The 27,834-nt window shown below is 34.5% G+C and overlaps 1 protein-coding gene across 1 annotated transcript in view; it reads left to right on the forward strand.

The window, feature by feature from the left end:
* LOC114332680 (protein outspread) overlaps positions 1–27,834 on the forward strand; it is an 889,498-nt gene that overhangs the window by 94,716 nt on the left and 766,948 nt on the right. The window lies entirely within an intron of this gene.

The following is a 27,834-nucleotide window of genomic DNA, read 5'->3' on the forward strand; positions in this document are numbered from 1 at the left end:
AGCTCCCTGCCGCTGTTTTTCGAATGCCGTTTTTACAATTTAATTTAGTTTAATATTTCCCGAGATATTCTATTTGTTTATAAGCCAAAAAATTGTTTATAATTTTAAAATATTCCTGAGGCCGCTTAAATAGTCCAATTTCAATTCTGTAAAGTACATTAGATAGGTATAGTGTCTTTTTACGAAAAAATCATAGTTATTCTTATGTATCATAATTATTGTCGTTATTATAGCGACCGTAAATTTTTAATTAACAATTCAATTGTTGCTAAACTGTTCATTCAATTTCCATCGGCTTCTGGAATTATAATCTATACAAAAAGGGCTTTTACATTACCAAGTTATTTAATTATTGATTAACAATTACGTATCTAACTAAAATTTTAGTTGAAAATTAAAGATTTAGTTGGAAATACCCGCTTTTTACAGGGAAAGTTTTCGTCGAAGTGAATCGGGAAAAACACGTCTCTATGCAGAATTTAATTGCGGTGAATTTTTATTCGAGTGTTTTTGGTGTAAAGTTAAAATCTTTGGAGTTATAGAGCAAAAATTGAAGAAAAAAAACGATTTTCGGGCGCCATTTTGTTTATAAAAAAAGTAGCACACTATCTGCGGATTTTGCATACCTATATTATTAATACATACAATAATAAGATTCGATTCCAGCAATAAAATTGCTGGTAAATAACTTTTCCTTGTATTTTGCTAATTAGCCCAGAGTATTTAGACTATTTCATAGTATACCGAGATTTCAAAAGTGTATTATATTTTAAGATATTATTATCTGGAAACTTTCGTTTCCTCTTTGGCTAATGGAGCACTGATTATCTCTACGGGATTTCTTTATCTGACCATTAATGCGCCATCTGTCAGATGACGCTAGTCACCTAGTCCATACACGTCAGTTGCAATGTGGGGGTAGGCTTTCATGGTTGGTCACTTCGAGTATGGAGCAGCAGGCCTACGTCTCTCCGATGAGACTTCAAATAGAAACGAAAATCGTCGATTCAGAGTGCTGGACTGCGCTCCGTATTCTAAGTGAAAAATAAGATTGTTTTTCCTTCGCATTGCAACTGAATAAAAATGGAATTTTTATTTTATTTTTATATTGGTCTTTACTCCTTTGAGTAACTAGGTCCATTTTTCGTTGGAATTTACCAGCTGAACAGACGGGGTCGTGAATTGTAAGTTTTTGAATTCCCTCTTGTCTTCTTCGCTTCAGCATCCTTTTAGCTTGCAATTTTTAGAAGCCATGGAGGTGTCACCAGGGAATTGGACCAATAAGTTTTCAATTTAAAAATCTTTAATTTTTTCATCTTAATTTTTTTAATTTCTGAAGGCCAATTTGTTCTTTTTTATATATATAATCGAGTGATTGCTCCCAACCTGATTGCCGGTTCGCATTACTGAACCAAGATTACATAGTTAAACCACGTTTTTCATCAATTAAATCACGTTTATATATACTTATTGAATTTATTTTCACATTACTCAACATTTTTAAAAACATGTTTGTCGCATCCCTAGAAGGGTGGTATTAAAGGTGGGACATTTGACCTCGGACCTCTGGTTTTAGATGTGCAATCGGAAATAGTCTTTTAAAGTCACCGAAATAGTAGAAGCGATATATTATTCGACGCGTCTTAACAGAACGAGAACAAATAATATATCCTTCCGATTTCATGCCTGTCTGTCCATCTGTCCTTAGCAGCGGAATAATTTAGCCTAATTATAATTGGTATTAATGTGGTTTTACCGACTTGTTAATTTGAAATTCTCAGTAATCGGTACTTTCCAATATATTTCTTAATCATCTATAACATCTCATCATAAAATGGTAGAAAGTGAAATCGAATAATAAGATTTTATGATTTGGAGTTATTACGGCTGTAGTGAAAAACAATTTTCAGCTTGATTGTAGTTGTAGGAATTTAATGGGAATATTAGACATAAAAAGTAATGTTTTTACTTCATGATACTTAGTTTTACGACACTGTGAGACTCAAAAGTACTTTTGTTTTCACGAAACCTTGAATTATCCATATCTGTCTGTCTAAAGGTACGATTCCGACATCGACGGCAACTGCAAGCGGCAGTTAAGCGCCGGTTTCCTCGAAAGCGGTGCCGACAAACTGAGACCATAACACTGCGATGAATGACGTCATAAAAAATTGTATCATGCAAAATAATAGCGATGGTTTCCAAGGATGCGTTGGAAGCCACCGCTTGTTGAGTTTGCACATTCCATTGCCGAAGTGAAGAACCTTGAATTTTTCACCGTAATCTGACGTAATTCATCGCAGTGCTACGGTCGCAGTTTGTCGGTGCCGCTTTCGAGGAAACCAGCGCTTTAGAGTTGTCGCCATGACGACGTCATTACTTTGCGCTATAAATTTGTGTATTTATTAGCAACTGACGTTCTGTCGTACAGCAGATGCTAATAAATATACAAACTAAAATGCAAAGTAATGACGTTGTTATGGTGACAACTCTAACTGCCGCCTGCAGTCGTTGTCGGAATCGTACCTTCAGAGACATTAGACACACAGCTCCTCCGTCATTAAGCCAGACAGAATGACAAATGAGGTGTCGAATGAATGGTATTAAAGGTGAGAAATTTGATATAGGACTTCCGGTTTTAAGGTACCGGAAGTACTGTTGCAACCGGATGTCGCCGAAATAGTACAAGCGATATATTATTCGGCGCGCCTTAACCAGACGAGCACAAATAGGTACATACTTTTGGTTTCATACCTGTCTGTTCATCTGTCCGCGAATATAACTCCTCTTTAATGACTCCTCCGTTATTAAAACATATGTAATGACAAATGAGGTGTGGAATGACAGCTTATAACCCAAAGATGGTATTAGAGGTGAGAAATTGGACTTCGAACTTCCGGTTCTAGAGTTGCAACCAGAAAAACTGTTTTAAAGTGGCCGAAATAGTACAGGCGTTATATTACCATGTACAAATCCATGTCCTATGGAACGTTGGTTGGAATTTTTTGTTACTGATGTTTCGTTTGCAAATGCGGTAAGCATTATCAAAGAGATGCTGGAGCGAACGGCAGTGACTTATCGTTCCTGTTACTTCTGATGATCTTCCTCGAATATGTGCAGTATTTGTAGCCATCGCGCGTCGCCAACATCAATTCGCACCAAAATCGATGATTCCCGTGGGATGCCAACGGCTAGGAATACTGCTTATGCTAGATTATGATCATCAGTGATCACGTCTAACGTGAAATTCACACTGGGATTGCAGTACGGTTAAGATAGGAATGCGCATTCAGTGTTGCCACAGTTCATGTGTGACGCTCTTGAGAGAGCAATCAACAACTGGTGAAGACCGACAACCCTGTGTATTTATTCCCCATTAGAAATGTATTGCCCTATCTTAGCCGTACTGCATTCTCGGTGTGAATTTCTCAAAATAGAGCTCTCCTTTTCTATCGTTTTCGCCTTTGATCATGTCCTCGAATACTATTGTAATACTTTTAAGAGTATTTTCTAATTTTTGTGATTAATGAATTTTAATACTTAGTTCATTTAGTTTTCATTTGAATTTATTTACATTTTTTACTTTACTATTTACACTTAAAATATAATTGATGTATTAAAACCGTTGATCAGACCAGCGATCGTGAACAGCACTGAACTGTGGACAGTTAAAAAGGAAGGACAGTCTGTTTCTATCTAGAAACCAGTAAAAATCCCTGGATCCCGTGTACCACAAAAAAGTTTATTAATAGCAAGCTGAACATTTGTTAATAACTTAACGGTGTCTAGTCGGACAAACTGTGATGTACGGGAACACTGGAACAGGAGAAGTTTTAATTGTGGAAACACGTGGAACACTTTACAGGTAACAGGTTTCGAACGTCAAACTACGAAAACGTCCCATGTATTTTGTCGGACAGAACTTCCAATTTATTTGTTATCATTTCATTAAACTCTCATGCAAAAATCAGACTGCTATTTATCACCAACATATTTCCTGTCATTTAACATGTTCCACGTGTCGGACTTATTAAAATGCCCAACATATTTGTCGGACAAACATTTTTTCATTTATTATATAAAGTTTTCTTTTGAATAAACTTAAAAACAACCTGCTAGTTTTCACAATCATAAACTTGTCACAATCATAAGTTCCACAATTAAAATCACGTTCCAAAATTAAAACTTTCCCCTTTTCCAGTGTTCCCAAACATCAAAGTTTGTCCAACTCTACACCGTTAAGCTGTTAACAAATTTTCAGCTTGCTATTAATCAACTTTTTGTGGTACGAAAGATCCAGGCCTATTACTTTAAAACATTTTTTCTATAACTGACATGAAATGTCATAATTTGTCACCTCTTTTTTATCTCGCTCGTGAACGTCAAAAGTATATAAATTATTATCATAGTTGATCACTTCTGTTTTTAATTAATTGAAGGAAAATTACAATAATTTTAATTATTATTATTGACTGTGCATTTAGAAGAAACGTGGACATTGAAGGCAGAAACTCTATCAAAACTTCAGGCTTTTGAGCTATGGTTGTACAGAAGGATCCTGAAGATACCATGGACAGACAAAGTCACCAATGAAGAAGTACTACGGAGGTGAACACAACCGCAGATTTAGTCAACATCGTGAAGTGCCATAAGCTGCAGTACTTGGGACATAATAATATAATAAGAAATCAAAGCCGATACTTGCTACTCCAATGCATTTTACAAGGTAAAATTGAAGGAAAAAAGGCCCCAGGACGAAGAAAAATGTCCTGGCTTGCTAACCTGAGAGCATGGTATAGAAAGACCTCACAAACAACTATTCCGTGTATCAACCAATAAAGTCATCATAGCCAGAATGCTCTCCAACGTTCGGAACGGACAGGCACCCTAAGAAGAAGAAGAATGTACATTTAAAAATTTCATAACCATCAGTTTGTTTCGTGCTTTCCGGACATGGAAAATTATTATCCTGTTCAATTTATTTCAACATAGAAACACTGGTTTCAGAAACAACTTTTGAGATGGTCAGGAATGTGGAGAAGGTAGCACTTTGTTGGATATTTCAGGTCTCTACGCTATCGACTCGTTAAGTCACCTATTGCCGAAGATTTTGCATCCTTTACCAATTTTCTGGCAGCTTGTAAGAACATGGGGGAAGTACTGTCCATTTCGCTCAGATTTTACTAAACCACAGTTTAATGCTGAAGAATCAGTTAATTCACTCTCGAATTTTGACAGTTCCAATTTTGAAATCCAGTCCTGAGACAAAATTTTGAATGCGCGACGATAACGACCACTTACGGCAAACATAGGATGCGCAAACATTTATCTGCACAAAAGGATTTAAATTTTTGATGCTCCGCCGTCACCAAAATGGAACATAGAGAGCAAAGTATTTTCGCGGAGTGACCCTACTGATTCTTTAGCATTACTGTGGCTAAACTTTGACCACACTTTGACACAATTTTTTTTGTTATCTTAGTATTCACCTAGGTCTAGGCAACGTCCCCTAGTTTCCTCAGTTTCCTGATCGTTTCTTGATATTCTATTTATTTTTATTTGTTCGCAAAATTGTTGGAACCTCTGGTGTTTCTGGCTACAGAAAAAAATATTGTATTATACACAGGACAAAATGCAGATTGTGGCGCCCTCATTTATCACCCTAAAATCTGCTATTTTTACCCCTTTATAATATATAATAGTCTAAGAGCTGGGAGCGGATTTTATGCGTGATAAGTAATATGGAAAAACTATACGGGGATATGTTGAACTAGTTGTGTACATGACTTTCCCCAATGGCCGGAAACCAGAGTGGGGGATGAGGGTAGTTATAAGGGGTCAAAGTCGCGGTTTTTATTATTTTTTTTGTGACGCTCATGATCGAGATAGTGCACCAAAATTTGGGAATAAGTAGGTCATGACGTAACTAAGTAAAATCTCTAGGGACGGAACGTTGCGTGGCCGACAAAGGGGTGGGGGTAGGGGCGAATATAAAAAATATAAGGGGTTTTTTGCGACGTTTGTGATTGGGATAGTGCACCAAACTTTGGGAATAAGTAGACCATGACATAACTAAGTAAAATCCCCAGAGCCGGAAACCAGAGTGGGGGACGAGGGTAGTTGTAAGGGGTCAAAGTCGCGGTTTTTATTATTTTTTTGTGACGCTCATGATCGAGATAATGCACTAAAATTTGGGAATGAGTAGGTCATTTCGTAACTAAGGCATTCTGCATACGAAGCGTATAGTCATAGACGCGTATAAGTTTCGTCATGCAGCGACGATTCCTTTACGCCTTAAAATCCGCAAACGATTCGATTTGCAAGCGGCATGTAATCGTCTTGTTTTAAGGTTTTCCATGCTTTTACAGTAGTTGCAAAGATATTAAGTGATTAAGAGGACTTACTTTTGTTAAATTATCTTCGCCACCGCAAAAAAAGGAAACAGAGGAAATTTTGGATGCATCCTTATATCTACAAAAACTACAACAGAAGGTTATTTATTGCCGCTAAAGAGTTGTCGGAAGATGATTCTAAATTCCGCACATTTTTTTGGAGTACTCTTGTTTGGGTATTATTATAGAAGCACTGATAATTTTCAATCAGTTGGACAAATTTTAATATTTGATCCGCCATTCTCATAAAATTCCGTCAAAAAAGGTGTTCTAACACTCAAGCGTACTACAAGCGATTGACATCGTTGTACGCCTGGCGGCTTGAAGCCTGTCTGCGTTGACGATTCCGCGCCGCTTACGCTTCGTATACAGTATGCCATAAAGACACAAGTGAGCAGCACCTAAGCTTATGCTTTTCGTACGTCGCATCTAATACGCGTCTATGACGATACGCTTCGTGTGCATTATGCCCTAAGTAAAATCTCCAGGAGTGGCACGATGCGTGGCCGACAAAGGGGTGGGGGTGGGGGCGAATATAAAAAAATATAAGAGGTTTTTGCGACGTTCGTTATTGAGATAGTGCACCAAAATTTGGGAATAAGTAGACTATGACATAACTAAGTAAAATCCCCAGAGGCGGAAACCAGAGTGGGGGACGAGGGTAGTTATAAGGGGTAAAAGTCGCGGTTTTTATTTTTTTGTGACTCTCATGATGGAGATAGTGTACCAAAATTTTGGAGTAAGTAGGTCATGACGTAACTAAGTAAAATCTCTAGGGGCGGAACGCTCCGTGGCCGACAAATGGTTGGGGGTAGAGGCGAATATAAAAAATATAAGGGGTTTTTTGCGACGTTCGTGATTGAGATAGTGCACCAAAATTTGGGAATAATTAGATCATGACATTACTAAGTAAAATCTCCAGGGGCGGAACGCTGCGTGGGGGACAAATGTTGTGCTGCGTCACTAAAAAAATATACAAACTGCGACTTTGACCCTTTAAAACTACCCTCATCCCAAACTCTGGTTTCCGCCGCTGGAGATTTTGCTTAGCTACGTCATGACCTACTTACTTCCAAATTTTGGTGCACTATCTTAATCACGAACTTCACAAAAAAACTTTTTATATTTTTATATTTACCCCTACCACCACCCCTTTGTCGGCTACGCAGCGTTCCACTTCTGAAGATTTTACTTAGTTACGTCATGACCTACTTATTCCCAAATTTTGGTGCACTACTCAATCACGAACGTCGCAAAAAACCTTTATATTTTGATATTCACCGCTACCTCCACCCCTTTGTCGGCCACGCAGCGTTCCGCCCCTAGAGATTTTACTTAGTTACATCATGACCCACTTATTCCCAAATTTTAACCCCTTATAACTACCCTCGTCCCCCACTCTGGTTTCCGGCCGTTGGGGAAAGTCATATACACAACTAATTCAACATATCCCCGTATAGTTTTTCCATATTACTTATCATGCACAAAATTCGCTTCTATCTCTTCGACTGTAACTATTATTTTTATCTGACATTATACAGGTCTTTCATAAAAAAGACAATACAATTAATTAATGTTGAAACAAAGTTTCTCTTTTATTATTTTCATTTGTAGCGCTATTTACATGTGTACTTTAAATCTAAATGTTAAGGCATTCTGTTATGTACATATACCTCGTCCAATTTACTTGCCGTTGCACGTCATCCGCGCCATAGCCTGTGACACGATACCAACACGAAATATTTAGGCGGTGGGTGTGTTCTTTTTTAGAATCAAAATGATTCTAAAGGGGAACACACCTACCGCCTAGATATTTCGTGTTGGTATCGTGTCACAGGCTATGGCGCGGATGACGTGCAACGGTAAGTAAATTGGACGAGGTATAGTTAATTCATGTTAGAATATTTCGACCTTCATTCATAAATAAACAAACTGTCTTCTTTGCTTCTTTCTTATGGACATAATGTCATGTCCTGAAAATAAATTATTACTCTTCCTATTTTTATAATGTGCTATCATATCAGACACTTACATCTTAATATGATAGTGACCTGCAAGCTGCAGGACTATATAGTTTTGGCTTGTGCAGTGTGTACGTGTGTAATCACATACACACCAAGACCATCTATAAACATTATTCTGAAAGCCTTTAAGGCGTTTTCTTTCGCGGTTTCTGTGCAGATTGGTGCTGAGACGATGCCTCGCCTTGTTTTTTTAAAGGATGTTCGAGGTTGATGCGTTACCTGAAGAGAAACTCAATTTTTAAGGCGAAGATGTTAATATGTTCAGGGACAAATCTTTTTCATGTTCGATATATTAGCTAAGTTTCCTTATTACTTTCCTGCTTTTTGTTGCGCGGCTAATCGGAATTTCTTACCTGAACATAATAATTATATTAGAATTTTAATGGACGTAATGAAGCGACAGGCGTATATAATACGTTGCGCGATAATTAAGCCGGTACTAACCGGGATATGAATTATCTCTAAAATTCGGAAAAAACCTGTAAAATAATATTTTCATTATCTTATTAGATTAGCACATTAGCTCTAGTCTAAGATCCGAATCTAGGTTGGCCTTCACCCATCTGCTTTACGGATGAAACGTTTTTTTCATTAAATTTCATACGTATACATATTACTTGCATGGGTTGCCTATCAAAATCTTGTCATAGCTATTCGCTATCCGCAAGGGGGTTGGGGGTGTAGGGTGAGTGGGGTTGTGAATTTTTTTTTGAAAGTATGGTAGAATCATTTTTTTTATATTAAATAAGCATATTCAGTACAATTCATAGATTATTCAAAAAAAATTCAAGGAAAAATATTGAAAAATAAGCCAACGGAGGCAAATTTTTGGAGACACCTCAAAAAACAATAAGTGTGGTGGACATCAGAACTCATCATTGGATCATGGTAAACAAAAAATTCAAAAAGATTTTATTAGCTTATGACCTTATGAGTTTCTCGATGTAACGCTTTCAAGTTTTTTAGTTTTATCCACTTTTGACTTTTTGGTATCACTCAGAATAGTCCAGAGAAATAAGATTTTTCTCGTGACACATCCCCCTCCAGGACGAAACCAAATTTTTTGAGTAATATGGACATCTATATTAATAACCTTTATGTTTCCTGCAGCCAATTTTGATGATATAGATAGTTATAAACAAATGAAGATCAAAAAACGGTAAATTTTTGCTGTTTTCATCTATAACCAAAAAGTTAAGCATTTTAAACAAATTTGAGAGTTAGAAACTCATAAATCGTCTAAAAAATTTCAATATGGCGTTCGCTGAATATGTCTATCCTTATTGGGTGCTTAGAAAATTGCAAAATAAATCATAAATTCTGAGTTTTTATAAATATTCATACCTTATGTAAAAATTAACTTAGAACCTTCTTATTACACGAATTGCTGAGACTTCTGGTTCTTAAATTATATTATAAATTTCAAAGCAATTGGTCAAATGGTTTAAAAGTTATTTAATTTGTTTATCCCAAATTCATTTTTTTTGCAACACTATCATGTGTGAAAATCAACATATTTATTATTGTTAAACAAAAGATAAGCATAAAGCAAAAAAATATCTCGACAGCGTTGCCTTCAGGAATGTCTAAAGAAAATATATGCAAAATTCGAGGTGGCTCGGTCAAGTAGTTTTTGAGTTACAATGTCTAAAGTATTGTTAAATTTTATTTTCAGTTTCTTTTTTACCTGTCAAATCATAAAGTGATGCACACCGGAATATGTTTTTGAATCGCGGAGTAATTTACAAAAGATAATGAGAACAGCTGTTGACCGTTGTTTACTACGTTCAAGCGCGCTTGTACGAATCTGCTGCAAAGCGAGTCGAAGGTAGGGATATTCAACAGGGTTGTTTCGTTTTAAACATTTCGTTTTAAACAACTGTTTTAAACATGTTTTAAACTTGTGTATTTGTTTAAAACACGTTTAAAACACTTAAATTAAACAAGCTTTTTTTTTCATTCTCAAATACATTATACAAACTTTTTAACATACATATTATTTATTTATTAATAACCGGAACTTAACAAAATTGGAAAACTTAACACATTTTGCATACAAGAGTTAATAAATTTCTCAAAACTGTTCCAGTCTCATAGTAATCTTGTAATCTAAAAGTAGTATTAAGGTGATACACTAGCGATCAACAGATAGCCATAACGCGTTTTAAGATTGCGGCTGTAATTTTGAATATTTTTTCGAGATATTTGGCACACGTATTCTTAATATAATAAAGAATGGCGGTACAGAGTAACAATGGAAATTCCATAGCGACCGGTCAATGAAAGTAATAAATTATATATATATATTTTTTTTTTTTTTTTTAGCTAATGCCTTGACAACTAATAGCCATTGGCATGGTAGGTACGGTAATTTTGAACAGTTAGGTACCTAGTGTCATGTGTAGTGTGTGTGTTGAGTAAGTGTCTTGTTACTTTGCAAAGTGGACGTCATTGTCTTTGCAAAGAGACGCTAATTGTATCCGAACGTCTGCGGTCCCTCCGGTGAGTACCGATCCCACAAGGACAGAAACTATATTCATTTATTAATTTATAATAAATGAAAAATTTCTGACCCTGGTGAGATTCGAACTCACAACCTTTCGGATTTTTTCAATCCAAAGGCAGGCGCTCTTACCACTGAGCCACGGAGGGGGTTAAAATTATATTGATCTCATGAGAAACGTAAAAGTGGCAAAAATAGCTAACGTTTATTTATTAATAGTTTTATAGAAACTGACTTCATTTGCGAAAAAACGATAATGTGGAAAATTTAAAAAATAAATCGTCGTTGCTAAATCCTTATTTATAACTTTTTAATTTGGAAAAACATCACAAAATCAAATAAATACATCTTTTTTCAGAAAAAATGTGTTATATCATGAATATTTTGATTCTATAAATAAATTTGAATAAAGAAAATATACCATTGGGCCTTAAAAAAGATTTCTGGTCTCACCTAATTAACTGATTTATAGCAATAAAAAAATAATCAGATACTTATTTTTACTTTTTTTAATTATTTCCACCACACCCAACCTCAAATTAATAGATTTTTTCTACAACCGTGTTAAAAATGCAATTTTTAGCACTCCATACGAGCGTTAAAAATGCTACTTTAAGGCACTAGTGCTTTAAAATTTTTATTTTTAAGAAACGCTTTTCTTTAGTTATGAGTGATTAAAATTTAAAATATTATAAAAAAAAAACTAAAAAGCAAAAAATAAAAACATCAAACTCGAAGGATTATTCGAAAAAAAAAACGTTCGTTAAAAAAATGAAAAAATCTAACACATTCGTTAAAGAAAAGCGTGGGTTGCGTCTTCATCGAATAAACGGTTTGAGGATAGCGCCCCACGCTTTTCTTTAACGAATGTGTTAGATTTTTTCATTTTTTTAACGAACGTTTTTTTTTTCGAATAATCCTTCGAGTTTGATTTTTTTATTTTTTGCTTTTTAGTTATTTTTTTTATAATATTTTAAATTTTAATCACTCATAACTAAAGAAAAGCGTTTCTTAAAAAAATTTTTTTCTTATTTTGTATTTTTTACTTTTTAGTCTTACACTTTTTAAACATTAAACTATCTCGTCATGTTTAGAAAAGGATGTAAGTATATGACAGATACATTTTTTGCAGTTATTTCAACTTTTGATACATACGTTGTAAATTTTCTGTAATTTCTTCATACATTTCTTGAATCAAAATCACTACTTACACCTATTACAGTTTTCCCAGTCTTTCCATCTCTTCTAATAGGCCCTGTTAATTTCTCGCAATGCAGTTCTTCGATGCGCAAGCCGTCTAAACTAAAGGTACGTATTCATACAAGGGTAAACCTCGCTCGGTGTAGTAGCTCTACATAGAGGATACGTCGGTGATCGCCGCTAGGCGCTTACCCTCTTCGATTCAACCCGTTTGTGATTTATATGTAGGGGAGCGCATGCCGTATCTACTCGAGCAGCTACACCTAGCGGGGTTCACCCTTGTATGGATACGTACCTTAATGATCGCACTCGGCTCAATGCAACGTAAGCTTTGCAGGCTTTTCAGCCTCTCCTTACGCAAATACTTTTGGGCTCAAGTTCACGACAGCTTACGATACATTTTTGGCAAAGTAACGTAAGTGACATTTTATGTTTTTCCATTAAACTAAAGCTATTATTGTTTAGAAGGTACTCCCAAAGTGTAGTAAGCCTAGAATTAATTCAAACATAATATGTCTAGGCTTACAAGACTCCGGCAGTACCTTTTAAACAATAAGAGCGTTTGTTTAATGGAAAAACATGATTCGCCAAAAATGTCACTTACGTTACTTTGCCAAAAATGTATCGCTTAGTCAACAGTCGAACCTTGCGTTTTATGGACAGTCAAAGCCCATGACAATACTAAGGGCAGCATTCGTCTCTCTGCGGTGCCATAACTTTTTTTCTCTGAAAACTGGATAGAAATCGGACAGAAACTGGATAAATTTGAAACTCTATTGTATTTATATGAAGCATAACGTAAACAATTAACGTAAAACGTGAAATTATGCATAGTTCATATAATTAGCTACAATCTTTAAAAGTTTCAAGTTTCTGCATTGTAAAAAACAAAAGAATTTAAACTTTTTCCATTAAAATCGTTTTTTTTTATTAAAACAATTCATAAACCCAAAAAAAATTTTGATCGACTATTCGTGTCTTGTTCCCGCGAATGCATATGTCTGCAAAATTTCATTCATTTGCATTGAAGAAAAGGCAGTCAAATTAACGTCTAGAGATTTGACGCAAACGATTGAACTAAATAAAAGCGTTTAAAAAATATAAAAATGGAATGTCAGTCAAAGTAAAAGTTTTTGTAGATATTGTCCTGTAATTATGCGTGTTAAAATATATGCGTGTTAAAAAGTACATTTTTAAGGCACTCATGTGAATTGCAGAACTCGCTTCGCTCATTCTGCAAACTTTCACGTGCGTGCCTTAAACGTGTACTTTTAACACTTATATCATAAATATTATAACTATTATAAATCTACTAAATCTAGTAAATCTTAAAAAATATTTTTTTAACTACAAAATATTTGGTCGCCTTATGAAGAACATACTTCATAGTATCTTCTTCGTAAGGGGGGCTTTTTAGAAAAAGACATGTTTTGTAAAAGCGTTTGAATTGTTTGAAATTTTTAAATTGGTTGCATCCCACCTTTAATTGTTTTTGTGGGAGGGGGAAGGAGGGGAGGATTAAAATTCCGCCGAGTCTTATTTTAAAATCACATAGCATGTAAAAAACTGAAAAAAAATTTCTGGGATTGAGGGCATTTTGCTTATCTTAACGGGGTTTATTTTTAAATCCGTTTATTTTTAATACTCATTATTTTTATTCTGTAAATCTGGCTTGTTTCATTGCATTGTGGCGAATAGTAACGTAGCCATATACAGTAAAAGAATACAACGATACACCTCTTACGTGAATGTTCTCGAACGTCACTGGTTTGTTGGGTCCTTTTGCGAATAATAATCAGTTCCGTGTTGTTTTTCGCTTATTGTTTTTCACATTACAACTAATAATAATTGCTGTATGGAAAGCAGCTAAAAAGCAACTATTCTGCATTAGAAGATCCGGGACCTACTTTGTATATTCTTTAATCGGTCGCAATAAATCAGTACACTGCAAAATATGTAAGGTATATATTATTATGTTGTACAACGCTACAACGTTGTAATAGTAACATAAAAAGGAAGCTTCAAAGAACCACAAGGAAAATCAAGAAAAAAATTGAACTTAGTCTAGGCATCAGAGATTTGACCTCTAAAAATCATACAAACAAGTTGAATTTTAATGAGAATATCAATTTTGGCACCCCAGAAAAGATGCCAAAAAGTTTGCCATTCCTACCCCAGAGCTTCCCCCGAAAAGCCCTCGTAGGGGGCGTATATCTTTCGCAAAATTGACAAAAATATGGGTTACTTTATTATGAAAAATAATTTAAAACATTATGTTACTTTATATTTACTTGGTTTACATGTAAGACTTTTATTATTTTGAAAATGTAATTTTTAATTATTTTGAAAGTTTGTTGATTCTAAAATTTTGAAAAAATTGGGTGAAGTGACTGTAGATGGCAATTGATTGGATCCCGTCTCATGGCGACGGACGAGTAAAATTACTAGTAAATTAATAAAAATGTTTATAACGTTACATTGTAAAATAGTCGTGACAACTTAAATTTAAGCATTTATTAGATGCGGATAATAGAAAATAAGAAAATCTGCCTGTATCTACCTGTATCTCAATAAATTCGTATTTGTTACGGACATTTAATGACGATGAGAATCCAAGTTTCGTGGCCAATGACAATCAACGGAATGACTTGAAGGTTGTCCAGTTGTATTTTTGCAGTGTACTTTGAAGTATAACCGTTTTATGTATGCACACGCCGACAACGTTCAGATAAATTCTCATTAATTATCACCAAGATACGAATGGCTCGTTAAAATCCAATGTACTATCATGATCATAATTATATCGTGATTCATCACAAAATGTATGCACGTTTAGTCAATATATTGTTTTTCTACAACTTGCATTTAATGGAGTCTGATTCGCTAAAGAGGATGTTAATATCTTTTGAAGTTACCTTGTATCATTTTCCAAGAGACTTCTTCTTCCTCTTCTAATGGCGCTACAACCCTTTGTGAGTGTTGGTCTGCTTGAAGAACAATGTTCTTCCATTCTTCCTTGTCGGATACTTTCTTTCGCCACTGCCTGATGTTCATGGTTTTAAGATCCCCCCTCTAGGTCGTCTATCTATCTTTTACAGGGCCTTCCTCTTGTTCTATTGTGTCTTCCATCTTTGGATTAATTTCACAGCTCGATTATCTGGCATTCTTTCTAAGTGACCAAGCCAGTTCATTTGTGACTTTACAAATCTAATGCGCTCTGCATTAGTTCGTTCATCCAATTCGTGGTTCATTTGAATTCTCCACGAACCATCGCTGCAGTGTGTTGGTCCAAATATCTTAGTATTAAGTCTTTGTACCCATAAAAACACTTATTACTGCTAAGAATCCGTACTTGTATTTCTTGACTGGTGTTGTTGTTGTCATTTATTATTTAGCCTAGGTAGGGAAAATTTGAGGCATATTCGTAAGTATGGTTGTCTACCTTCAGATTCTAATGTTGATTCGACTTTGTACACCACATATATTTTGTTTTGCTTTCATTTATATATGACCAAACGTAGCAGCTTCCTGTTTTAGCTCTATAGCTTTTTCTCTTAATACCCTTTTGTTGCCGCTTATTATGGCAACATCATCCTCATATGCGCAATTTTCTAAAAACAGCTTCTAAAGTTAGATTAAAAAGTGTTGTTGATAAGGCATCACCTTGCCTAACTCCATTGTCAATATGAAATGCCTCTGTCATATATCTCCATCTATTCTCACCATAACTTTGGAACCCTCCAAAGTCATTCGTATAAGTTTAACTAACTTATTATCCCTAACATAGATAGTAGCTTTAACATCTTTTGTCGATCTACTCCCTCAAACACCTGTTTGAAATCGATAGACAAGTTGTAAATTGGTATGTTATATATTCAACACATGTTTCATGTAAACCTCTTAACATGTATTTGGTCTATAGTTGACCTCTTTGGTCTGAAACCACATTGGTATTCACCAATAATTTCTTCCGAAAACTATTCCAGGCGGCTGTATAATATAATTCCTGTTATGCCCCTATAATTTTCGCAGAGTCGTTTGTCTCCCCCTTTGTACATAGGAAGTATGATTTATACTTTCCAATCTTCTGGGATGACTTCTAGTGTCCATATGCGGTCGATTAGTTTATGGATACGCTTCCATAGCACAAGTCCACCATTCTTTATCATCTCTGCAGTTATTCCATATGTGCCAGGTGCTTTGTTATTTTTTAAATGTTTTATCACGTTTATAGTTGCTTCCAATGTTGGTTGATCAACTAGTTGTTCTGCTGTGTGGTGAATTATTACTTCATCTTGGTTTTGTTTTTTTTTCTGGATTTAAGAGCTCTTGAAAATGTTCCATCCACTTTTTTATTATTTCCTCTTTCTCGCTAATCATTACCCCATTTTGTCCTTGCAAACTGTTGTTCTTGTCATGTATCCTTGTGTGTATTGCTTGGTTTCCTTGTAAAATTTTCTAGTCTCTCTTGTGTTATTATAATCTGCAATTTGTTGTATTTTTCTATTTAACATTTCTCTTTTTCCTTCTACATATTTCCAAAGAGACATTTTTAGTAAATGTTGCAGACTTATTGTAAGATTATGCGGCTTTCACATCATAATAACAGAAGTAGATGCAGGCAGAAGTAGATACGACAGTTGACAAACCAAAACTTTCTCTGTCTATCCTACTATAGTTGAACCAATCTTATTATTTGTTGATTCAATCTAACCTATCATTAAAATACACGGTACTAAAAGAGTGTCAGCACTCACTTTACTGATATTTATGTTCGTGGGACCATAGGAAAATTCTCATACTTATAATAATTATTTTGTAAATGATGACATTATACTGCATTACATCAAATTGTGTTATATATTTTTTATTACTTCTCTTATTAGATAAATATGCTGGTGGCAACTTAATAGTGATTATTATACTGCTACGTTGGTATTCTTTTTATTACGTAATTTCTTGATTTTCAAAATTTTTGCTAAAAACTAGTTGTCAAGTAATAACTTGTAGAAGACTATTCTCGAACGATTTACTAAAGTTCGTATTTGACTGCGACTTGATCAAAGAATGCGAAATAATAAACACAATAAAAATAAGAAAATTACAATATCTGGGACACGTAATGAGGGGACAGCGATATGAAATGCTAAGACTGATAATACAGGGAAAAATAAGAGGCTGAAGGAGTGTAGGAAGGAGAGTGTCATGGTTGAAGAATTTAAGGGACTGGTTTAAATGCAGTTTTATAAAACTCTTTAGAGCAGCGGTAGATAGAGTAAAGATAGTGATGATGCTATCCAACCTCCGATTAGGAGACGGCACACTTAAAGAAGAAGAAGGACCCAACTTCGGTAGACCTACCGAGATTTCGGTAACCCTGGCAACACTGCCCTAAACCATCTTTCTATTCTTTTCTCTACGAAACTTTAATGGGAATTTTGGCGTGGAGTCGTGGAAATACCAAATTATATTGTCAAAGCAAAAGACGCTAATACATTTTCTAAAGAAAGGCTATTCTCTTATCCATTGCCTGCTATTCTCTTTGTTATTTCTATTTATATTGTTAACATACGTGACTTACAACAATGTAATGGATATTAGAATATTTGCATTTTTGTTTTAGCCGTGTTCGTGCTGCATGCCCCGAGTATGCCCAGAGGGAGAACGCCTGCGCATTACGTTTTCGGAGGGCAATATTCGACCTTATTGAACGTCCAATTTTGTAATGCGCAGGCGTTCTCCCTCTGGGCATACTCGGGGCATGCAGCGCGAACACGGCTAATAGCCGTGTATTACTTTACTGTAGTAATTACTGTAGTTATCTACTTCTCTGAAAGGATAACAAAAGGCTACCTCTCTTCCTTGTCTTAAACATGACTGTATTTAAAAATTCAAACCGTCATTTACATTCCGAATCCGAAAACGAGAATTCTCCAAACTGAACTATCGGACGATAAAAGAATCGTCGTGTGTGCGCAACTCATAGTTAGCCAATACTGATTAAACAGTCGGCCGACAGATTAGTTTGAATGAAATCGGGAAGCCAATCAAACTTTTTTGTCGGCCGAGACTGAATCGGTGTAATGTGCGTATCTGCATACCTCTCTGTACTAATTAAGAAGCCGACCAAACTATCGGCCGATAAAAGGTCTGCAGGCTGCGGGGGCTCTAAGTTGCAAACTGACACGATGTTTAGGGAACGTCTCAGCTCTAAATGTTTATAAAAAAAATTAACCATATTTTAAAGTAATAAATAAATACGGGGTAAAACATGTTTTAGGCTTTGTTATACCGTTGTTATACATTCTAAAGTCTTTATGAAGAGAATGCGCCTTGGATTAGGTTTGTTCAAATTTTTTTTTCAAAAAGATAGCCTTTCACCCTTCTTCTCTTTGGATAAAGAATTTGTCATATCTTAGTATAAAAATGGACCGATCCATTTTCACAAAATCTCTTTTTGCTGGGAATTGAAAGGGCTTTAATCTAATACACTAAAAATTGTTAAACAAGCATTTTTACAAAAAATATGGCTATTTTCATAAAGTACCATTTTTTAACTTTCAGCACTAATTATGCAATAACAGTTAATCGAAACTAAACTTTCGAAAGCTTAAGAGCATAGACGCAAAATTCTTGAAATGAATGTTGGGCTGCGACAGGGAGATGCGCTGGCGTGTCTCCTCTTCAAAATAGCTCTGGAAAAGGCGGTCAGAGATGCCCGAATAGACAACAGAGGAAATATTTTTAATAAATCATCCCAAATTTTGGCGTATGCCGATGACGTGGACCTAGTTGCCCGCACAACACGCAAACTAGAAGAAATGTATACCACCTTCTCAAATGCCTCAAAAAATATGGGCCTGAAAGTAAACGAGGAAAAAACTAAGATGATGGCATCAACACACAACAATAGAGCCAGAAACATCGGTCGCCAATTCTCTGTTGATAACTCTACCTTTGAAGTGGTATGGACAAATTCACATACTTAGGCTCCCTGATCACCAAGGAGAACGTCATGACGGAAGAAATCAAGCGAAGGATAATCCTAGCGAACAAATGCTATTTTGGACTGAGTAGACATATGAGAAGCAGAAACTTAAGCCAAAAAACGAAAATAACCATATACAAAACCCTTATATAACCAGTGTTGACATATGGATCGGAGACATGGACCATCTCCAAGGCAGATGAAAACCTTCTGCTTATATTTGAACGAAGGATCCTGAGAGGCATATTCGGTGGCATCTGTGAAAATGGTATTTGCAGGAGGAGGTACAACTACGAGGTATACCACAGATATAAACATATATTTGGTGGTATAGACGTAGTATCTCTTATACGAATAGGAAGACTAAGATGAGCAGGACATCTAGCAAGATCACAGCATAACAACCCTCCTAGAAGAATCCTTATGTCACAACCTGTGGGAAGTAGAAATAGGGGTAGGCCAAAACTTAGATGGAAAGATGGTGTAGATGAGGATGGGAGAAAAATAGGCGCAGCAAACTGGCAACGGTTGGCAATGGATAGGACTGACTGGCGTAATATACTTGGGAAGGTCGAGGCTCTTTCATAGGGCTGTAGCACCATTGATGATGATGACTTTATCCAATGTACTTTTATGAACTTTATGGTTATATTATTTTATAGTCACGTTCCTCAGGCTTCACAACAATCTGGATCAAAAAATGTTTTTTTAAGTCTAGAATAATTATTATTAATAACCAAAAATTTGCTGTTGTATGAACTGGGGGAGTTTTCCTGACATCGCCCATTGTAACACAGAGTAGATTTTAAAAACTGACTAATTAGTGCCTCAAATTGACTTTTTTTCCCATAGCGTGGGCTACCATCACTCTAAAAGCTATTAGCACATATTATCTGTGTCATCTTCAAACTTGTATTTTTTACATTAATGTATATAATTCTGTTTACCTCATCCAAACGACGTAATATGTTATATATTATCTCATTAAAAATTCGCCCATATGTTCTTCTCAAAGTGTTATACATTCTTCAAAATAACTGTAACAACGCTATCAAGTAAAATATCCGGGCAATCTTGTTTAAATTTACAAATTACCACATTAAACGAAATTTCTCTTCAAAATAAGCATTTTAGTATTAATAAAAACATAATATACTGTTTATCTTTTTAAGTTGACAAGTAGATCACTTTTCTAGGCCAACATGTATCAAACTGCACTCGGCAATAAAAAACTCCTAAAACGTGGAATAGTTTATGTAAATCGAGATATTTTGACAAAGTTGTTCTCAAAACAAACTATAAAAAATATAAATGATATTTGTCGACTGTTCCATGTGAGCACATCATGTAAGTAACGGTGAACACGGAACAAGTAAAAATTTTTCTGGGAATCAAGATAAAATTATTCTAGATTTTCCAATAGTTTATATTATATTTTTTCTTTAATTACAAGTGTTGTCTTGTACGAGAATTGTTTTTTTAGTTTTGCATATACCTAGCCATAAAGACAAAAAATATATAGACTTGAAGTACCTACTTATTGCTTTTCAAAGTATGTCCCACCAACATCGATACACTTTTGCATACGTTCAAACCAATTAGTAAAACAGTGGATGGTTTAGCAATTTGATGTTTTGACGCTCCAAAAACTCTATTGTCTTTTGGGCGGTGTGAGCACTTGCATTGTCCTGATGTATAGTATGATTCGCCATTGTGCGTTGCTTTGTCGGAGTTTCGCGATAACTTTTGGTAAACAAACGGTTATATACCAATCAGAAGTAACCGTTCTTCGATCTTCTAAAACAAGTCAGATTTGGACACAAGAGTTGCGACCATTTTTTGACACGCCATGAGACCGGATCACTTTTGTTGGTTTTTCCTCATCGTTAAACACCGACACAGCGGATTGGCGTTTATTTTCCGGTTTGTAGGAATAAATCCAAGATTCATGTCCACTATCAATAATGTAAACGTTTTTTGAGCTTTCTTTGTTGAACCGTTCCAATGTATTTCGACACCAATTGACGCGAACCCCTTTTTGCTCTTCTGTGAGCAAATGATAGATCCCAATGATAGAAACCAACTTTGTAACACCCAGTTCTTCATGTAGGATCTATTGGATCGAGATCTTTGAAATGCCCAAAGATGTCTCTATATCGCGGTATGTAACACGGCGGTCGTATCAATGTTTTGTTATGTGATTGCTATTTTGGGTGGACCTGGCCTGGATTCGTCGCTGAAAGTGGAGTGACCACGTTGAAATAATTTGAAATACCAGCAGGAAATAGTTGACTGGTGTGAAGCTTCATTCCCAAACACAGAAACCGTTTCAGCGAGACATTGCTGTTGAGATAATCCTCTCCGAAAATTGTAAAAAATTATTGCTCGAAAATGTGCTCGGCTGATCCATTTTTGGACCGACATGATAACTTCAAAACACTACATTATATCTACACGACTTTTTATATCGCAATGAAACTCTTAATTTATGTAAACAAAAGATTAGTGACAATTTTTTAACGCCCTTTTTAATTCTTCCAAAATTATCCATGATCTCTTTGTAGTTTTCCTGATTTCTTCTATATTTATATGTCTGTTTATTTGCCAGAAAACTAATGGAATGTTTGAAATTCAATTAGCCAACGTAAAATTATTCCAATTTTTCAAATATATTACATTATTTTTCTTCAATTACAAGTCTTATCAAATAAGACCTCTTTATCGTATACTTTGCTGTGTAGTTTGGAATTTAGTATGATTTAAAAAAATTTATTGAATCTTGCTTTCCATAAGATATTTCTTTTCCATTGCTACTTTTTTTTTATCTTACTGATTTAACCACGACGACCTCACTAGGTGAATGACCTCAGTAGGTGCGTTACTAAGAAATGCTGAAAAGATTTTAAACAAAACTGTAACAGTGGAGACAAGCTCTTGAGGAAAAAGCTTTAAAGCAGAGTACATATTTAGTATGTCCATTTGAATATGGAGTTACTACTTACACATAAAATGATAACTTTGGATGGTAAAATGATTGTGAATAGTAAATGGTAATAGTTTCAAGTACCTGAAATCGAATGCAGAGTAATTGGGACATAAATGGAGATGCATGAAGTAGAAATAGGGCAAGATGGATGAAGTGGATTAGTTGTGTGGCAGAAAATTCCAATGGAACTGAAAGGAAAATTTTGGCCTAAAACCAGCTATGATGTACGGAACTGAATGTTGGTCTGTTAAAAAGAAAGGGCGAATGCATGTGGTGGAAAGGAGACTACTTAGATCCATAATAGATGAGGAATTACAACAATGGATAGAATTAAAAATTAGGATATTAGGGAAAGTCTAGGAGTAGCAAAAAAAATTAAAGCCAAAATATAGAGCATAGGTTAAGATGAATAATTGTTAATTTGCAAGTTCTTGGAAGGAGTAGACGAGGAAGACCAAAGAAGACCTTTTGATATTGGTATAACCGAAGATAGAAGCTTATGGAGACATGTCATTAGGGAAGCCGACCATGCATGGGAATAAAGGCAATGATAGTTATGATTTGTGAGAGAGTTAGTTAAATTTTTCAACTTGTTTTTTGTTAGAATTAACACTGACTGACAGTAAAATGCTGACCATTTTATATTACGATTTTTTTTAAGTTTATTCTTGATATGCTTGTTCTAATTTTGAAAAAGCATAAATCTCATACTTTTCCAAAAATGAAAAGAGTATAAATTCAAACTGACATATTTCTCTCTCATTTCTAAAAACTAATATTCATTTATATAAATGTAGACCCCGTACATTGCCTCACAGCGTCTGCGGCGATGATTAAGAAAGATCTTGGTTAATCAGGAACACACGTGTTTTAAAGATAATTTTAGAATATGTATGTATAATGCATTTAGACTGAAAACGTTACTCTTGGTTTTATTTATTTCCGGTACGAATGACAAGTGCTCGGTACTTCAAAAATTTCATTTCGTTTCCTCATAGACAAGCCCGAGTTTATTTAAAGTTGGTACAGTTTCTCTTGCGAGTCCAGTTGTTTACTTATTTTTAGAAAATGCATGGGTATGAATAGCACAAGGAGCTAATAGACGAAGAGCCGGTATAGGTGAAATTTGCTAATCATTTTAGGAACGATAACAGCCTATAACTTTAATGGGTTACATCGGTCTTTCAGGTAAAAAAGTGACTTTATACCGACTTTATAAAAAAAATTATATCTCGAAAACTAAACATTATTTTTATTTATAATTGGAACATGTAAAAGTATGGTACTTAAGGTACTCTCAAAAAAAATTTCAGTCTGCAATTTTTCGACAACAGCCCTTTTTTTGCGGTGGGCAGCATAACTAAGTCCAGTCTCATCTGAAATCAAAAAATCAAAAAGTTTCTTGTAGTTTATACCTCTGGCTAGTGAATGAACGAAGGATTTTTATTAGGGGAAGTTGTTTTTGTTTTATAAAAAAAAACCTACTTTAAAAATGGTCATTTTTGAAAAAATGAGAAAAATTGGGGTCGAAAATGTGTTTACTCTTATGTAAAATCTTCAAATTTCATTTTTTTTTAATTCCTTCGTTCATTCACTAGCCAGAGGTATAAACTACAAGAAACTTTTTGGTTTTTTGATTTCAGATGAGACTGGACTTAGTTATGCTGCCCACCGCAAAAAAGGCTGTTGTCTAAAAATTGCAGTCAACTCTACAAAAATGAATACCTATTTTTGGCTGAAATTTTTTTGAGAGTATCTTAAGTACTATGCTTTTACATGTTCCAATTATAAATAAAAATAATTTTTAGTTTTCGAGATATAATTTTTTTTAAAGTCACTTTTTTACTCGCAAGACCTATGTAACCCCTTTTAATACTATTCCACTTATGGACGGGATAAATAAATTAAAAGGTACCCTCCTTCAGTAGCAGAATTCAATTTTTTTCATTTCTTTAATTTCTATATGATTAAAAAATAAAACTCAGCGTAATTTTAACTCACCACCTTCTTCCCCACCATCAAAAACTTCATTTTTCTTTTTTATTTTTTTGGGTGGGATGAAATCAATTTTAAAATTTCAAAAAAATCACACGCATAGTTGAGGCTTTTACAAAACATTCTATTTTTTATAGACACGTAGGTTGAGTGTACATAACCTCAAAAAAATTGTTTGATTTTTTTATACTTCCCGCGATTTTTTTTTTTTTGAAAAAGCGTGTAAACTTTTTTTTGGGGGATGGCTGCAGGTCTAATTTTTATCAATCTTGTGTATTTTATCAAACACTATATTTCTAATTTTTTTCAGATTTTTCCGTAAGTTTCGCCACCCTCAAAAATTCAAAAAACTGTTTTCTTAGGGGATTTTTGGGGGTTTGAACATGTTTCTCCCATTTTTTAATGTTTTAATGTTACTTCATTTTTTAATGTTACTTTAATTTACATATTATAACCTATAAAAACATTGATTTTATCTATTTTGAAGTCCATAAAATAGGGAAAATTTTCAAAAACCCAAAAAACAGTTTTTTGGATTTTTGAACTTGAAAAATCTGAAAAAATTAGAAATGTAGTGTTTGATAAAATACACAAAATAAAAAAAAATTAGACCTGCAGCCATCCCCAAAAAAAGTATACGCTTTTTCCAAAAAAATGAAAAAATTTTTGAGGTTATGTACACTCAACCTAGGCCCTAGTGCTCTATAAAAAATAGACATGTTTTATAAAAGCCTCAACTAAGCGTTTGAAATTTTTGAAATTTCAAAATTGATTGCACCCCACCTAAAAAAATAAAAACGAAAAATTAAGTTTTTGATGGTGGGGGAAGGGAGAAAAGGGGGTGGGTTAAAATTAGGCTGAGTCTTATATTTTAATCACATAGACTTAAAAAATGAAAAAAAATTGAATTCTAGGAGTGAGGAAGGGTACCTTTTAATTTATTTATCCCGTCCATAAGTTGAAAGTTTGATGCACTACTGTCCACACATGTGCCACTAAAAATTGACGGCACAGTGTTCATACGCTTTCTTTTAGGTTCTACTATTTTAAGTTATTGACTCTCATCGTCCCTAAAATGATTAGCAAATTTCACTTATACCGGCTCTTAGTCTATAAGTGATAAAACATAACTTCTAAGTCATTCGTCACTTCTAGACATTCGTCAAGTCTGTACATAGTGTACATGTTAGTATTACTACTGGAAATTATGTAATTATTATTAATTACATAAAAGTTCAATAAAGTGTCGTCATAGTAAAGACACAAAATTTATGAACAGATTAACCATCAGAAAAATAAAACACTAATAACGTATCCACACTAATTACCACTAATTAACAATACAGTCAACAGGGATCAAATAATAAAAAAACACATAAAGCTGCAAATTTATGTTCTAAAGTCATTAAAAATAAACAAAAAGTCATGAAACAGGCAAAAACTAGTATTTTTTGTTATTAAATAAATAAATTAAAATTATTTGAACAAAAACTTTATTTATGAGATTAGATAGAGATTTACAATGTTGAAGCTATTGGGCAGATGATTACCTATGCAGATTCTATCACTTAGGATAAGAAACAGCAGAGCACATTTTATGTCATTGTGACAGCCTAGGAAATGTTCGGTTCTTTTCTATAGGCGAAGAAAAGCCATTAGCAAAGAGCTACATTGTAGGTTCGAAGTTATTATAGTCTGTTTTTAAACCAAGAGGAGTAATTCAAATTTCCCGCGCCGTAAGTTTGTTTGTAATTGGTCCAACCTCAGGCAAGTTTACTCCACTGTTATCAAATTTTGACACTAATGACATTTATAAAATTTTGGCATTAGCATTTCATAGGTTAATTAAGTTATATCGGCGATTTTTTATTTTTTCTGCGTTATTCCTTTAATTTTTAGATTTTTAGTCTGTTTTTATATAAAAAAACATTTGTTTTTTGAACTCTTTAGCGACGTATTAGTATAATATAATATTTTTGTATTACCGTCAAAGGCCGATATGATCAACCAAAAAAGAAGATGTATTTGGTGATATTTCTAGTGACTTTCTTGGGTGTGTATCTGTCTTTTTAGTTTACTCCTCTTGGTTTAAAAACAAAGCTTAGACCTTTTAAAAAGGGTCAGGCTGGAGAATTTAGTCTGGGGTTAGATAAGCACAATAGATCTGGAAGGGTCGCTAAAGGCCAAGAGCTGCCTCATTGAATATGTCTATTTATCATCAATTGTGCTACAGCCCTATAGTAGAGCCTCAACCTTCCCAAATGTATTTCGCAAGTAAGCCCTATACATTGCTAACTTTTGCCAGTTTGCAGCACCTATTTGTCTAAGCTTTGTTTTTAAACCAAGAGGAGTAAACTAAAAAGACAGATTCACACGCAAGAAAGTCACTAGAAATATCACCAAATACATTATCTTCTTTTTTGGTTGATCATATCGGCCTTTGACGGTAGTCCATAAATATTACATTATACTAACACGTCGCTAAAGAGTTCTAAAAAACAGACTAATAAATCAGACTTCATATAAAAACAGACTAAAAATCATCATCTACACTTCTACACCATCCTTCCATCTAAGTTTTGGTCTACCTCTTCGTCTACTTCCCACTAGCTGTACCATAAGGATTCGTCTAGGAGTTTTCTTCTGCTCCATCTTAGTCCTTTTACAAATTATGTAAAATATATTTTTAACAAATATTATTTGAGAGAATTAAATAAAAATTGTATTCAACATAACAATTATTAACTAATTTTACTTTTATATAGATGTAAAAGAAAACAGCTATATGTAGTTGCAAAATGTCTTATTCTGCTTAGCGTCCTTGTAGCAGACCTACTATGGCTTTGACTGTTTTGTTGTCTTTGCTTAGGTTTACCGTAAATTTTTGGCGAATGTTCTGTAATGAACTGTTTCGCCTGTCTTTGCCCTGTTGAATTTCTCCACCATTCCAGAGATTTGTGAGCTATCCACTTCCATGTATCCTTGTTACTGCCTTTGCAACGCCGCAGAAGGGTTCCGGCCCAACGAATAGCATTAATGAGCCTTGTTTGGCCATTTCATCTGCTTTTTCATTGACCTTATGGCCCTCGTGCTCCGGTTCTCAGACTACCGTAAACATACCTACGATTTAAATTCTGTTGGTATCATGTGACGTCACTTGCTATGACGCGGGTGACGTGTTACGGTATTTATACTGTACGAACCATACATAATCGTATAAATATCTGATTTCGTGGCCCATCTCAAATATGATTTTTTTCGATGGGAAAAGTATCGAACGGTAATATTTTAGAGAAATATTAAAAAATTAGCTATATATCTGTACATTAAAAGAAGAAGATTATTTTTGTAATTTTTAAATATATTCATATTCATATTTATAATCGAGCCACAAGAATAAAATGAAATCGTACAATGTTGTACTACAGCCGATAAATTTTGAAAAAAAATTGACACGTCTAAAATACCGTATTTTTGACTTCAATATATTCTTTGGTTACAAATGAACAGTTCCTTCTGTCTTTATTTAAAATAGCTAACCTGGAAGTATATGGACATTTTTATTATTTAAGAAATATTACCGTTGATCGGTCATTTCCATAATTTACCATCATAAAACAACCATTAATCATAAATATGTTTCAGTTTCCTAATTTGTATAAAATTTAAACATTAAATACCTCGCGACCTACGCCAACCCGAAAACCCAATTAATATTGTTATTGTTCACCTATCACCACACCACA

The sequence above is a fragment of the Diabrotica virgifera genome, chromosome 1, assembly GCF_917563875.1.
Source record: "Diabrotica virgifera virgifera chromosome 1, PGI_DIABVI_V3a".
In the NCBI taxonomy this organism is placed as follows: domain Eukaryota; kingdom Metazoa; phylum Arthropoda; class Insecta; order Coleoptera; family Chrysomelidae; genus Diabrotica; species Diabrotica virgifera.